Below are 15,184 nucleotides of genomic sequence, written 5' to 3'. Positions count from 1 at the left end.
ACTCTTCTCAAGGTTGACCAGAGACCCTGAGGCCTCCGAGTAACTTCTGATGGCCGCAGACAACATCTCCACCTCACGAGGCTCAGATATCGCTATGGTCACATCATCCGCATAGGCAACAACACTCAGGGGCAGGCAGTGGGGGACCGGCACCCCCTGAAAACCACACTCCTGCAGTGACCTCAGAAACGGGTCTAAGGCGAATACATACAGCAGCGGACTCAGTGGGCAACCTTGTCTCACCCCCGCCTTAACCCTGAAGGTGTCACCCTGCCAACCATTGATCAGAGGAAAGCTCTCGGCCTCACAATACAAAGTCTTCAGCCAATCAATGAATTGTCCCGGAATACCGTACTTTGACAAAGTGGCCCATAGATACTCGTGATCTACTCTGTCAAAGGCTTTAGCCTGGTCAAGACTCACAACATATCTCCCACACCTCAGGGCTTTACATCTCTCAAACATCTCCCTTATGGAGATCACTGCCCCAGAGATGTTCCGCCCTTTTACTGTGCCATACTGACAGCCTGCCAACAGTGCCGGGGACAGACAAACTAACCTAGAAAACAGGATTTTTGCCAGAATCTTCCTGTCGACATTCAAGAGGGCAATTGGCCTCCAGTTCTTGATGTCACTCGGCTCTTTACCTTTAGACAGCAGAATCAGCGAGGACACTCTCATGGATGGAGGCATCAGGTGACTTTCTAGACAATTTGTGTAAACATCCACGAGAATTGGGGCCAAGAGGTCTCTGAATGTCTTATAGAATTCTGCTGTTATCCCATCTGGACCTGGTGCCTTCTTCAGATGTAACTTATCAATGGCCTCTTTGACCTCTGCCACCGTCAATTCTGCTGTCAAAGGAGAAAAGTCCAAATCATTAGTATCAGGGAGCGGAGTTGTCTCCAAGAATTGGGTCATCTTGTCTCTATCCAAAACCTTCCTCTGAAACAAGTCAGCATAGTACGATCTCACCACCCCCAGGATACCCTCCCGAGATTCCTGCAAAACACCCTGGGAGTCAGTGAGACCGGTGACAGATTTATTTGCCACCCGCTCCCGGCAATTCTCAAAGGGATCAGGAGACCCTAAGGACCCATAATCCCGTTCAAGAACCAGGGAGGTATACCTGCTGTACTGATACTGCCTTATCTCAGATTTCAGCCGGTCTATCCTTTGTTGGTCCCCACCCGCCGAATATAGTGACTCCAATTCTTTGCGCAGCTTGAGATACTGGCCATACTTACTCTTCCCCTTTATAACTGACAGTCTCTTTAAGAGGGTTCTGATCTCATCCTTGACATCCTCCCACCAGGCGGCCATATCATCATAGAAGTCCACCCGCTCTAGCTGACCCTGTATAAGAGAGTGAACCTGTCTCTGCACAGAAGGATCCTCTAATAGGCTGGAATTCAGTCTCCACAACCCTCTACCTGTCTCAGGACACTGTGTGACACCCAAACAGAAATATAAGGCCAGATGGTCAGAATAAGGGACTACTTTCTCATCCTTCTCACCAATGGTCTCTGTAGGACTAACCAGAGCTAAATCTATACGACTACTTCTTCCACCACAAAAATAGGTAAACTTTGCCTTCCGACCACCCTGCACAAACACATCTGACAACCCGGCCTGTAGAATGATGTTGTTTAAGACCTTGGAGTCTCGGGTTAGAGGTCTATTAGATGTTCTGTCACTAGATGTTCTGGAGGCATTAAAATCTCCAGCCAAGATGACAGGGACAGATGTAAAGAGATATGGCTTCACTTCATTATAAAGGTTAACCCTTTCAGTCACTGTCTGTGAACCATAGATATTAATAAGTCGGAGCCTTCTACCCCGAATAGTAACTTCTAGCATTAGGCACCTTCCCATCAATACCTCTGTCAGCCTATGTATAGTTACATCATTGGTGGTAAACAGGATAGAGACCCCGGCACTTGGTTCCACAGCCAGTGACCAAAAGGATGGACCAGACCGCAATTCACGCTCTGCTTCACGTAACAGTCCTAGAGTATTTAAACGTGTCTCCTGTAAGAAGAAGACATCGGCATCAATAGACTTTAGATGGTCATAAACCGCGTGTCTGGTCCTCCTCACTCTGACACTGTTCACATTACTGGAGAACACTTTTAGGGTAAAGTCGGCCATCATAACAAAGGAAAGCAGAAGAAGCAGAGATGTCACCCCCATCATCACAGATCTGAGTCTGAGCCCTCCTGCTGACCACCTGTTTCCATGTCCGATTCGGACAGACGTTTATCTCGTGGGGGTCTCCTTTTTGTGGGGGGATCACCCTCTTGGTCTTCATTAAATTCCTCTATCACTCTCTTTAGCTCCCTCTCCATCTCTTCCTCAACGTCTGACTCTGATAGGACACTGTACCTATTTGTGATGGACATGACACCTGACTCGGGGTCTACTTTCTTTTTGGAGGGTTTTTGGACAGTGGTCCATCCCTCCTCAGGCTTACGACTGGTTTTATCTTTTTTCCGTCTCTTCTGCGGATTTATTGATGCTGGGGCAGAAGAAGACATGGCCACAACCCTCTCAGTGACCTCCCTGTTCCCCTCAGTGGCTCCTGGCTGGGACTGGTCGGGCACTGTGTCACCAATATTGTCACCCATATTGTCACCCATATCGTCACCCCTAGTGTCACCCATGTTATGCTGAGGCTCGGGTTGTGTCACTGCTGACCCTGACACCAATGTTTCCTCCTCCAGGTCCTCTGCCCCCTCCAGCAGGTCCTCATCAGGGAAGTCCTTACAGATGTTATGCCAGGCGTCAGGACAGTCCCTGTGGGAGTGACCGGTCTTACCACAGAGGTTGCAGCGGATATTCTGGCAGGTGGCGCTGACATGGCCGATCTCCCCACATAAATTACACTTCACCAGGGTGCAGACACTCGCGATATGACCGGTCTTCCCACACTTGAAGCATTTTCTGGGCTGACCTGCATAGAAACAAACCCCTTTTTCCCGACCAATGAAAAATGAATTGGGCAGATGTTGGGTTATGTTATTAATCTGCCGTAACTTTACCAGGACCTTCCACCCGCCCGTCCATATGCCGTCCTCATCCCTGGTCTTAGTCAGGTCTGACATTAGGTCACAGTGTCTCTTTAACCACACAACAATATCCTGGGGGGGGACAGACTCGTTCCAGAATATAATGGTGACATTCGCTGTGTCTGGTCTGGAGATGGGGACAAAGCTGAACTTATTCCAGCCATCAGCATCTCTCACCCGGGTGACATGGGCCCAGAAGCGATCCAGGTCAGACATGAGTTTGAAGCTGACGTCATAGCCCTGCCTGTCAGGAAGGTTTATCACTGCCAGGATGTTAGATGGCAGGAAGCCCATTTGGTGGCACAGAAGTTCACGGACCACAAACCTCCTGTCAGGCAGCTCCTCCTTGGCCCCTCTATGTCTGAACCTGACCACGTTCCTCCTCTTGAAAGCCTGACCCGTGTAGTTTACATTGGACATGAATGGTGATCCACGACTCCAGGCATTACCAGAGGAGGCGCCACTACTTCTACCCTCCTGCTGTACTTGGGGGCGCTGTGGTGGCTGCTGACCAGCCGTACTAGGGGGGTCTGACACTTGTGTGACTAAAGGGGGGAAGTGTTGTCCATCAGACTGTACAGCCCCCTCCCCACCATCAACCTCTATACTCTGAGGGTCACAAGCCTCTGAAGGCTGAACTAATGGTGGACCTGACCCCAGAGATGACCCCAGATCCCACACAGACTGTGAAGCACCCCCCTCTGCAGACACATTATCAGATAAATCACATACAGTCATATCAGTGAAGTCACTGGCAGTATGATTCTGCACTACAGAGCCCAGCAAGCCCTGCAGAGCCATGTCCTGTGAACTCTCTGCTGCACTGCTGCCTTCAGGTAAGAGTCCACAGTCCTGTTGCTCTCTACTGCCCCCAGGGGCTTGTGGTGACTGCACTACTGTTACAGAGTTACCTTCAGGTATGTGTCCATAGTCCTGCTTCACCGTGCTGACTGCTGGGACTTGTGGTACCTCTGGAGGAGTCTCTGCAGGTCTCTGATGTTGCTGGACACTTTCTCCCGCTTGCCTGTACAAATTTCCTTTCTCAAAAGGGAAGCTGGCTGGTCTGAGGAGTGGTTTTGTACAGGACTGCTGGATGTCCTCTTGTCTTGCACAGGACTGCTGGGTGTCCCCTGGTGAAGCTGAAGACTTGGGTTCAGCAGTAGATGTAGATGACTTTGTTGCTGGTCTTTCCTTATATCCCTCAAATCTTTACTGATTCCTGAAGGTCTCAGCGACTGGTCCCATCCGCTCCAATACGTCCTCCATGTCCTGCACAGTGTCAGCGAGCTGCACAGCGAGGGAGCTCAGCTTCTTATCATGTACAGCCTGGTTATTGGGGTTTGCTGCCTTTAGCTTGTATATACAGTCTATCTGTTTCTGCAGCTGTAACTTTGTCTTTTTTAAAGTCTCAAGTCTCTTTACCAGAGCTGGGATCTGCTCGGCCAGACACAGTTCAGGCGCCCGCTGAGTATTGGGGGGCCGCGCTGGTGGGGTACTCACAGGACTCTGCTTCTGAGGTGGGATCTGTCTCGGTGCTGTGGTCACTGCTGCGGGGTCACAATCTCCAGACTGGGGACTGGGCCCCTGTTTTTTTCCAGTGACCGCACTTGTGGCCCCCTGAAGCCTTCCTGGTGTACTCCCTCTGGTCCCCTCTGGCGTGCTTGTAACTTTTGCGCTGCTCCCGCTCCCGTATCGTGTGCGGTCAGAACGTATCAGGACAGGCTGCTGCAGATTCTCCTGCATGGTCTGCTTCTCCAGGGATGTTCTCCTCTGTCTGACTGCAGGAGGGGTGGATTGTACCTGCAGCCATTACCTTACTTGATGAAGTGTCTTTCTTCACTTCCACAACTTTCTTCTCATCTGTGCTTCTTGCTGCACTGAGACTTCTGACATTCTGGACATTTCCATCTTCCAAATCAACTTTTGGATGTTCATTCAGGGTTTGAGGTGTCTGGGGATTAATTCCCAGAATAGGCCTTGAAGCCTGGGCCTTGCTTGGGGAGCTTCCCCGCCCAGGGTGGCCCCTCCCTGGGCTTTCTCCAGACATCAGGAGAGCTACACAGACACAACCTCTCAGCTAGGAGCAGTATTATAGTAGTTATATTCTTGTATATAGGAGGCAGTATTATAGTAGTTATATTCTTGTATATAGGAGCAGTATTATAGTAGTAATATTCTTGTATATAGGAGGCAGTATTATAGTAGTCATATTCTTGTATATAGGAGGCAGTATTATAGTAGTTATATTCTTGTATATAGGAGGCAGTATTATAGTAGTTATATTCTTGTATATAGGAGGCAGTATTATAGTAGTTATATTCTTGTATATAGGAGGCAGTATTATAGTAGTTATATTCTTGTATATAGGAGCAGTATTATAGTAGTAATATTCTTGTATATAGGAGGCAGTATTATAGTAGTCATATTCTTGTATATAGGAGGCAGTATTATAGTAGTTATATTCTTGTATATAGGAGGCAGTATTATAGTAGTTATATTCTTGTATATAGGAGGCAGTATTATAGTAGTTATATTCTTGTATATAGGAGGCAGTATTATAGTAGTTATATTCTTGTATATAGGAGGCAGTATTATAGTAGTTATATTCTTGTATATAGGAGGCAGTATTATAGTAGTCATATTCTTGTATATAGGAGCAGTATTATAGTAGTTATATTCTTGTATATAGGAGCAGTATTATAGTAGTTATATTCTTGTATATAGGAGCAGTATTACAGTAGTTATATTCTTGTATATAGGAGCAGTATTACAGTAGTTATATTCTTGTATATAGGAGGCAGTATTATAGTAGTTATATTCTTGTATATAGGAGCAGTATTATAGTAGTTATATTCTTGTATATAGGAGCAGTATTATAGTAGTTATAGTCTTGTATATAGGAGCAGTATTACAGTAGTTATATTCTTGTATATAGGGAGCAGTATTATAGAAGTTATATTCTTGTATATAGGAGGCAGTATTGTAGTAGTTATGAATTCGGGTAGAAAAACAGACATGGTCGCACATCTACAATCTTGTATAATGATCTGATTGCTTCTCAGGATAATATCAAAAGCGAACAGGTTGTTATTATACATTTTTGACCAAAAAGTACAAGCCCACTCGCCACGTCAAGGCCACCTATTTAGAGTGGGTCCCTAACGTCCCTAGCATAAAATGGCGCAGCACCGGGCGGCGACCACCACCGCCGCGACACCAATGCCCACAGGGGGGTACAACCCACCGGCAGAGCGGCCCCAATGCCACTCAAACCAGTCTATGGGCCGCACCCCCCCCCCCCCCCCGCAGACATGGCGCCACGGCAGCAACGGACACCGCACAGCACCACACCAGTGTGAACAAGGTATAATGGCTCACTTACCATACTCTCCCAGTCAGACTGGGAGGCTGCTAGGAAAGAAATGACCCATGTGTAGCTAACTACTACTTATATAGGGTTGGGCTGAGGGGGTGGGGAAGAGTGCAGCACATGTTCAAATGGGCCATTTCTTTCCTAGCTGCCTCCCAGTCTGACTGGGAGAGTATGGTAAGTGAGCTATTACATCCCTGTTCACACTGGTGTGGTGCTGTGCGGTGTCCGTTACTGCCGTGGCGCCGTGTCTGCGGGAGAGTGCGGCCCATAGACTGGTTTGAGTGGCATTGGGGCCGCTCTGCCAGTGGGTCGTTCCCCCCTGTGGGCATTGGTGTCGTGGCGGTGGTGGTCGCCGCCCGGTGCTGCAACATTTTATGCTAGGGACGTTAGGGACCCACTCTGGATAGGCGGCCTTGACGTGGCGAGTGGGCTTGTACTTTTTGATCAAAAATGTATAATAACAACCTGTTCGCTTTTGATATTATGCTGAGAAGCAATGAGATCATTATACAAGATTGTAGATGTGCGACCATGTCTGTTTTTCTACCCGAATTCACATTGTAGTAGTTATATTCTTGTATATAGGAGCAGTATTATAGTAGTTATATTCTTGTATATAGGAGGCAGTATTATGGTAGTTATATTCTTGTATATAGGATCAGTATTATAGTAGTTATATTCTTGTATATAGGAGCAGTATTATAGTAGTTATAGTCTTGTATATAGAGGCAGTATTATAGTAGTTATATTCTTGTATATAGGAGCAGTATTATAGTAGTTATATTCTTGTATATAGGAGCAGTATTATAGTAGTTATATTCTTGTATATAGGAGCAGTATTATAGTAGATATATTCTTGTATATAGGAGCAGTATTATAGTAGTTATATTCTTGTATATAGGAGCAGTATTATAGTAGTAATATTCTTGTATATAGGAGGCAGTATTATAGTAGTCATATTCTTGTATATAGGAGGCAGTATTATAGTAGTTATATTCTTGTATATAGGAGTAGTATTATAGTAGATATATTCTTGTATATAGGAGCAGTATTATAGTAGTTATATTCTTGTATATAGGAACAGTATTATAGTAGTTATATTCTTGTATATAGGAGCAGTATTATAGTAGTTATATTCTTGTATATAGAGGCAGTATTATAGTAAATATATTCTTGTATATAGGAGTAGTATTATAGTAGTTATATTCTTGTATATAGGATCAGTATTATAGTAGTTATATTCTTGTATATAGGAGCAGTATTATAGTAGTTATATTCTTGTATATAGGACCAGTATTATAGTAGTTATATTCTTGTATATAGGACCAGCATTATAGTAGTTATATTCTTGTATATAGGAGACAGTATTATAGTAGTTATATTCTTGTATATAGGAGCAGTATTATAGTAGTTATATTCTTGTATATAGGAGGAAGTATTATAGTAGTTATATTCTTGTATATAGGAGGCAGTATTATAGTAGTTATATTCTTGTATATAGGAGACAGCATTAAAAAAAAGACAGTATAAAAAATCCAAAAGTAGTAGAGAGAAGTCCACACTCACCCACTGTAGTTGCAGATAACACTTGTATTTAATATACGAACAACTGGATGCTGAGGGCAGGTACAGGACGTGGAGGGAGCAAAGGACAAGCGACCGGTTTCGCGTCCACGGGCGCTTTCTCGAGCTTGAATGTAGCCGTGGCACGAACTTCTCTCTACTACTTTTGGATTTTTGGTACTTTGGTTCTATATATTGACTGCACCCCCAGGTTTTGCTTAAACCTCAGTGTCATGTTGCCTTTTTTCTTTAGAACCTTTTACTCACGCAGTGCCACTTACCTCTTTTTTGTATGGACTTATAGTAATTATAGTATTGTACACTGGTTGGCAGTATAATTGTACCCATAGGTTGCAGTTTGGCTTGGAGCCATGTTTATATTTGTCACATCTTCTGTGTGATAATTTATGAATATGTGAATGATTATATCAGAATGCATGCCTACTTGTTGGCCCTGTCCTGTGTATGATTAATATACTTGGTATGTGTCAATTGTCTCTCCTATCTAATTTACAGAGAATCATTTGTCAGGTTGTGTTAATTGGAGATTGTTGTAAATGCCATTCTAAATGCAGCTAGTGAGCTGATGTAGAGGTTTGATTATAATACAGAGTGGCCTCCGTGTAAGGGTCCCATACATTGATGCTCATGTACAAAGCCTATTCACTGCTTAAAGAAGAACTCTGCTGAAATGTTTTTCTATCCATTGTGCCCTGGTTGCAAAAAGTAAAATAACAAACTTTAACTCCCCTATATCTGTCTTCTAGGCCTGGTCTTTTTTCTCATCCTTGAGCCCGACGCATCACACTGCTATCAGCTTCTGGCAAGGGATTTCCTGCCTCGGCCAGTCATACGCTGAGCGCAATGTCAGGTAAGAGGCCTGGGCAGCCCAGCACATCGCTGTGGCTGGCGATAGGCTGATCGCAGTGTGATGTGTCGGGCACCAGGATGCTGAAGAAGACCAGGCCCAGAAGACCGATATCGGCACACCGAGGGAGCTGCGGAAGGTGAGAGCCCGGGCAGAATGGATAGATAAAAAGTTTCAGCGGAGTTCACCTTAGGAGGTCTTCACGAACAATCAAGGCCCTTTGCTTCTATCATCCATTGGCCACTTATTCCCTATTATATAGAGAGATTTGCATCTGACAGTTCAAAATGACCTGATCAGCCAACCAATGAGTGTTTGTCAGCTGATCACTGGTCCTATTACACAAGGCTGATAATAGTCACGTCTAGTATTACACATTATTACCTTAGGCTATCCATCTTGGGCAGGGAGCTGGGTAACATGGGGTCATTTGAATGTCTTGACTGGTGAATTGTCAGTTGCGTGCAGTTGCGTAAGTGCAGCACAGTGAGAGCTTTATTGATCGTTCAGTCATTACAAGTCATAAATAAATTACAATCACACAAAGCATGACAGTACAATATACAGCAAAGGTTCCCTAAACTATACATCGCACAGCATGCTACTCTAACACTCCGCTCAATCCTGTAAGAGAAAAACACAAGAAATCGATAAAACTGAACAATACAAATTTTGATCAGGGGAGGGACGTAAGGCTATGGGGCGGGGGTGGGGGAGACTATTGGGGGTAGGGAGGGGGCGGATCACAGGACCAAACTAGTGGACGATAACTTCAGGGGGACATGGGGGAAGGAGAGGGGTCTTTACTCCTTCTTCATCGACGGGCGGGCTGTCCAAGATGGAATAGTCTCTCAGCAGGCTCGGGATGAACCTGCGGCAGTCCTGGACGGACATGTTCTCCCTGTTGATCACGAGGCGGTTCCTAGCAAGCCACACAGCATCCTTAAAATATTTTATAAGGCGCCAAGCCTCCTACATGGCCTCCACATTGTGGGTCCCAGGAAACAGACCGTAAAGCACCAAATGGTACGATAGGCAGTTCCCGGGTACAGAGTCTCTGAGTTCATGTTCCAGGACGTCCAACTGACCCTGCGCAAAGGGGCACTGCCAAAACACTTGCAAAGATGTTTCCTCCACGTAGGGGCACAGGGGGCAGTACCGGGTTCTACACAGTTCGTGGGCATGCATGAATGACCTAAGAAACAGTCCTTCCTTAATAGCCATCCACGACAAGTCCTTATGTCCATTGGTAATCCGCGCTGAAGCCACGTTGGCCCAAACACTCTTCAGTCCCTCCAGCTGGTGCTCCCTCACAAACCAGACAACATCCCCATAGAAACAGGGAATGTTCCAGTTGTAACGGATGGAGCTCTCCCACTTGTCCCAGCTGATCTCCCTGAGGAACTGCCTGCTGAGCCAGTCTTTTCCACAAGAGTCCGCTGCATGCTGACGCATGCAAAGGAAGCCCTCAGCAGAGTGGGGATATCGGGCACTCCCTTCCCACCCTTGGGGGGCTCCGCTTCACTCCATTTTGCCCCAGATGAAGCGAAACACTGTCTGGGTGATGGACTTGCAAACAGTGGCATGGGGAGGCCAGGCCTGTGCGGTGTACTGTAGCACAGGCAAAACTTCACTATGCAAGACCAGTGTTTTGCCCTCCATCGAGAGCTTTCTAGAGCTCCACAGTCCGATTTTAGAGTTCATTTTAGCCAGTCGGTCTTGTCAAGACTTAAAGGCTGCTCCTTCCTTCCCAAACCAGACTCCCAGGATTTGGATAAAGTCTGGTTTGACAGTGCCAGGTGCCATTCCCCAAAGAGCGTAGCCTCCGACTTCCTGCCGTTGACCTTTGCACCCGAAGCTTTGCAGAAGTTCTCGCAGGTCTGGACGAGTGCAGTCAACGAATGCCGATCAGCGCAGAAGACTGTCACGTTGTCCATGTAGAGCGAGCACTTGACCTTGTAGCGATCTGGCCCTGTTGCGGTGATCCCTCTGATCTCTCCATTCTGCCAGATAGACTCCGCAAAGAGCTCTATAACACAAACAAAAAGAGGTGAAAGAGGGCAACCTTGTCTGACCCCGGAAAGGAGGGGAAAGGGGTCAGTCTTACAGCCTTTCGCCAACTAAGAACAGATTTTTTAAATCGAAGAGCCGAGGAACGTGCTCTCGACTCACCCAGAGTGGAAGAAAAAGTGCAAACGTGTTACACAAAAAAAAAAAATGTGTTCAAAGGATGCGGTCTATCACAAGCCCTTCTCCTACAGGAGAGAGGCCCCCAATAAACCTTACCCTTCGCCTCTGAACCAAAAGATACCTGCGAGGTTCCAGGTTCAATGTCCCTTTTTGTCAAAGCTACTAACTCTCCCGACACCCGGTACGGTCGGTACCCTGCCCATGGAGGAGTACCTGGGTTTTCTGCAGGGAGGTACGGAACCGAATGGCCACACACACCTTCCCTAGACTGCCAGGAGGGACACCCAGAAGGGCTACCGCATCCTGACAATCTTTTGGACACATAACAAGCAAAAAGTGACAGTGACAAAGAGAAATAAGTGAATGTGCCAGGTATACTGCCCGGATATGTGGCTGGATCTATAAAAGTTTCTCTGATCCTAGCCAGAAGGCTGGGAATAAAGAGGTGAGTACCACAAGGTGAAGAGATCATGGTGCCAGTGCTTCAACTCAGTGAGCCAGTACACCCAGTGAGTTTCGGCACCTTGGAGTTACCACTCCCCGAGGCACTAAAGTACCTTGGCTCTAGACCCTCCCAGCCTCATGGCGAGACCCGGAAAGAACAGTTCATATCTGGGCAGCTGTCTAGCTTATTCCTAGAAACCAGCCCTGGAACGCCCTGGTACACCTGTCCCCTCCTTGTGGCACCCATCCCTACCAGTCCAATACTGGCGTTTCGCGCCACCGGCATGATCTGATAAGAACAGATACTACACTTGATCTTAGCCAAAGGGCCGTTTAACAACACTGGGGTTTATTTACTAAGAGTGGAGTGTAGGTTTCTTTGTGGGTTTTGATTTCCAACTGGTATTTTCTCAAGGTATTTACTAAGGTTTCTCTACATTTTGCACTTTTCCCTACGTTTTGCTTTTTTTACAACTGTTCTGATCTGTCGGATTTTCCACCGCTCAAATTCACCACATTTTCTGTGGAAACCATAGTAAATATGTTGGGATTTTTCAGAACTGTCGGGACCACGCCCACTTTATCCCATGGCCACGCCCCGTTCAGATTTTTCTTGTAAAATGGAGGGTTTTGGGTTTTTTTTTTGGTCGCAAATTGTGTCGCATGGGACGTGTGACACAATTTGGGCGCAAAACCCTACACAAAAGAGTAGGGATCACGTTAGTTAATAAACCCCACTGTGGTGCAAATATCCAAAATACATGACGTTAACAAAAGAGCAAAACATCTTCCCCAGACCCAGCTTGTGCAAAGCCCAACCCTTGAAAGCGTAGGAGACACGGTCAAATGCCTTCTCCTGATCCAGACTGACCAGGGTGGTGCGGGATCGATGGTCCTGGATGTAATAGACAGTGTCTCTCAGAAGGGCAAGGCTATTGACGATCCTGCGGCCAGGGATATGTTAGGGATACGTCTGGTCTGGATGGACGATCTGCCCAATGACAGATTTCAGCCTGTTGGCTAGCACCTTGGCGAGGATCTTGTAGTCCATGTTAAGCCAGTTTTTCAAGTCACATGTCCCTTCCACTTATACAAGATTGTGATCATCCCTTCCCTCAACGACGGAGGCATTCTGCCCCCCACCACCATCTCCTCGTACACCTCCACCAGGTCTGGTACAGCACAGGGAGAACTACAACCAATTTTCTTCACAGTGATTAGTCTAATCTGGAGGAGGAAGGGAAGTAATTTGACCCCTTGATATGGGGGTAATCTTTACATGCAGAGAAGGAGACACGGATAATCTATAGCTAAATAAAGAGGAGGAGTAACTGGTAATCTACACCTGCAGGAGGAGGAGACAATTAGGTAATCTATGTCTACATGAAGAGACGGAGACACGGGTAACCTACCCTACATCTATGGGAAGTGGAGGAGGAGACACGGAAGTAATCTACAACTTCAGGAAGAGAAGACACAAGGGTAATATATATCTACAGGGTTTGACACAGGTAATTTACATTAACAAGAAGAGGAGGAGACATGGTCGTAATCTACATCTATGGGAAGAAGCGTTTTTAACAGGAGTAATCTACATTTATAGGAAGAAGAGGAGACACAGGAATGATCTACATCTACAGAAAGAGGAGTAGACACGGGTGATCTAAATCTACAGGAAGAGGAGTAGACACAGGAAATCTACAAGAGGAGGAGACACGGTGGTAATCTACAGGAGGAGGAGACACAAGGTCAATCTACACTGCTCAAAAAAAAATAAAGGAAACACTTAACCCCTTAAGGACCAGGCCATTTTACACCTTAGGACTAGAGATGAGCGAACTTACAGTAAATTCGATTCGTCACGAACTTCTCGGCTCGGCAGTTGATGACTTTTCCTGCATAAATTAGTTCAGCTTTCAGGTGCTTCGGTGGGCTGGAAAAAGTGGATACAGTCCTAGGAGACTCTTCCCTAGGAATGTATCCACCTTTTCCAGCCCACCGGAGCACCTGAAGGCTGAACTAATTTACGCAGGATAAGACATCAACTGCTGAGCCGAGAAGTTCGTGATGAATCGAATTTACTGTAAGTTCGCTCATCTCTACTTAGGACCGGAGCGTTTTTTGCACATCTGACCACTGTCACTTTAAACATTAATAACCCTGATGCTTTTACTTATTGATTTGTTTTTTCGTGACATATTCTACTTTAACATAGTGGTAACATTTTATGGTAACTTGCATCCTTTCTTGGTGAAAAATCCCCAAATTTGATGAAAAATTTGAAAATTTAGCATTTTTCTAACTTTGAAGCTCTCTGCTTGTAAGGAAAATGGATATTCAAAATAAAAAAAATTTTATTCACATATACAATATGTCTACTTTATGTTTGAATCATAAAATTGATGAGTTTTTACTTTTGGAGACACCAGAGGCTTCAAAGTTCAGCAGCAATTTTCCAATTTTTCACAAAATTTTCAAACTCGATATTTTTCAGGGACCAGTTCAGGTTTGAAGTGGATTTGAAGGGTCTTCATATTAGAAATACCCCACAAATGACCCCATTATAAAAACTACACCCCCCAAAGTATTCAAAATGACATTTAGTAAGTGTTTTAACCCTTTAGGTGTTTCACAGGAATAGCAGCAAAGTGAAGGAGAAAATTCACAATCTTCATTTTTTACACTCTCATGTTCTCGTAAACCCAATTTTTGAATTTTTATAAGGGGTAAAAGGAGAAAATGTATACTTATATTTGTAGCCCAATTTCTCTCGAGTAAGGACATACCTCATATGTCTATGTAAATTGTTCGGCGGGCGCAGTAGAGCGCTCAGAAGAGAAGGAGCGACAAGGGGATTTTAGAGAGTACGTTTATCAGAAATGGTTTTTGGGGGGCATGTTGCATTTAGGAAGCCCCTATGGTGCCAGAACAGAAAAAAAAAAAAAAACACATGGCATACCACTTTGAAAACTAGACCCCTTGGGGAACGTAACAAGGAATAAAGTGAGCCTTAATACCCCACAGGTGTTTCACGACTTTTGCATATGTAAAAAAAAATATATATTTTTTCACTAAAATGTGTTTCCCCCCAAATTTCACATTTTTGCAAGGGTTAATAGCAGAAAATACCCCCCAAAATGTGTAACCCCATCTCTTCTGAGTATAGAGGTACCCCATAAGTTGACCTGAAGTGCACTACGGGCGAACTACAATGCTCAGAAGAGGAGGAGCACCATTGAGCTTTTGGAAAGAGAATTTGTTTGGAATGGTAGTCAGGGGCCATGTGCATTTACAAAGCCCCCCGTGGTGCCAGAACAGTGAACCCCCCCCCACATGTGACCCTATTTTGGAAACTACACCCCTCACAGAATTTAATAAGTGGTGCAGTGAGCATTTACACCCCACTGGCGTTTGACAGATCTTTAGAACAATGGGCTGTGCAAATGGAAAATAAAATTTTTCATTTTCACGGATCACTGTTCCAAAAATCTGTCAGACACCTGTGGGGTGTAAATGCTCACTGTACCCCTTATTACATTACGTGAGGGGTGTAGTTTCCAAAATGTTCTGGTACTATGGGGGCTTTGTAAACACAAGTGGCCTTCAATTCCGGACAAATTTTCTCTTCAAAATCCCAATGGCGCTTCTTCTCTTCTGAGTATTGTAGTGCACCCATAG

At 45.3% G+C, this 15,184-nt stretch overlaps 1 protein-coding gene across 4 annotated transcripts in view; it reads left to right on the top strand.

Annotated features, from left to right (window-relative positions):
• Positions 1-15,184, top strand: part of GBA2 (glucosylceramidase beta 2) — a 192,648-nt gene that overhangs the window by 13,840 nt on the left and 163,624 nt on the right. The window contains exon 3 of one of the 4 annotated variants that reach the window (XM_056553055.1): positions 13,110-13,254. The exons of the other annotated variants lie outside the window; for them this stretch is intronic. The gene's annotated coding sequence lies outside the window, so the exon portion shown is untranslated. The remainder of the gene's footprint in view (positions 1-13,109; positions 13,255-15,184) is intronic. 4 annotated transcript variants of the gene reach the window in all.

The sequence above is a fragment of the Hyla sarda genome, unplaced genomic scaffold (assembly GCF_029499605.1).
Source record: "Hyla sarda isolate aHylSar1 unplaced genomic scaffold, aHylSar1.hap1 scaffold_230, whole genome shotgun sequence".
In the NCBI taxonomy this organism is placed as follows: domain Eukaryota; kingdom Metazoa; phylum Chordata; class Amphibia; order Anura; family Hylidae; genus Hyla; species Hyla sarda.
The sequence above is the reverse complement of the archived record's forward strand: the minus strand, read 5'-3'. Positions and strand labels throughout refer to the sequence as shown.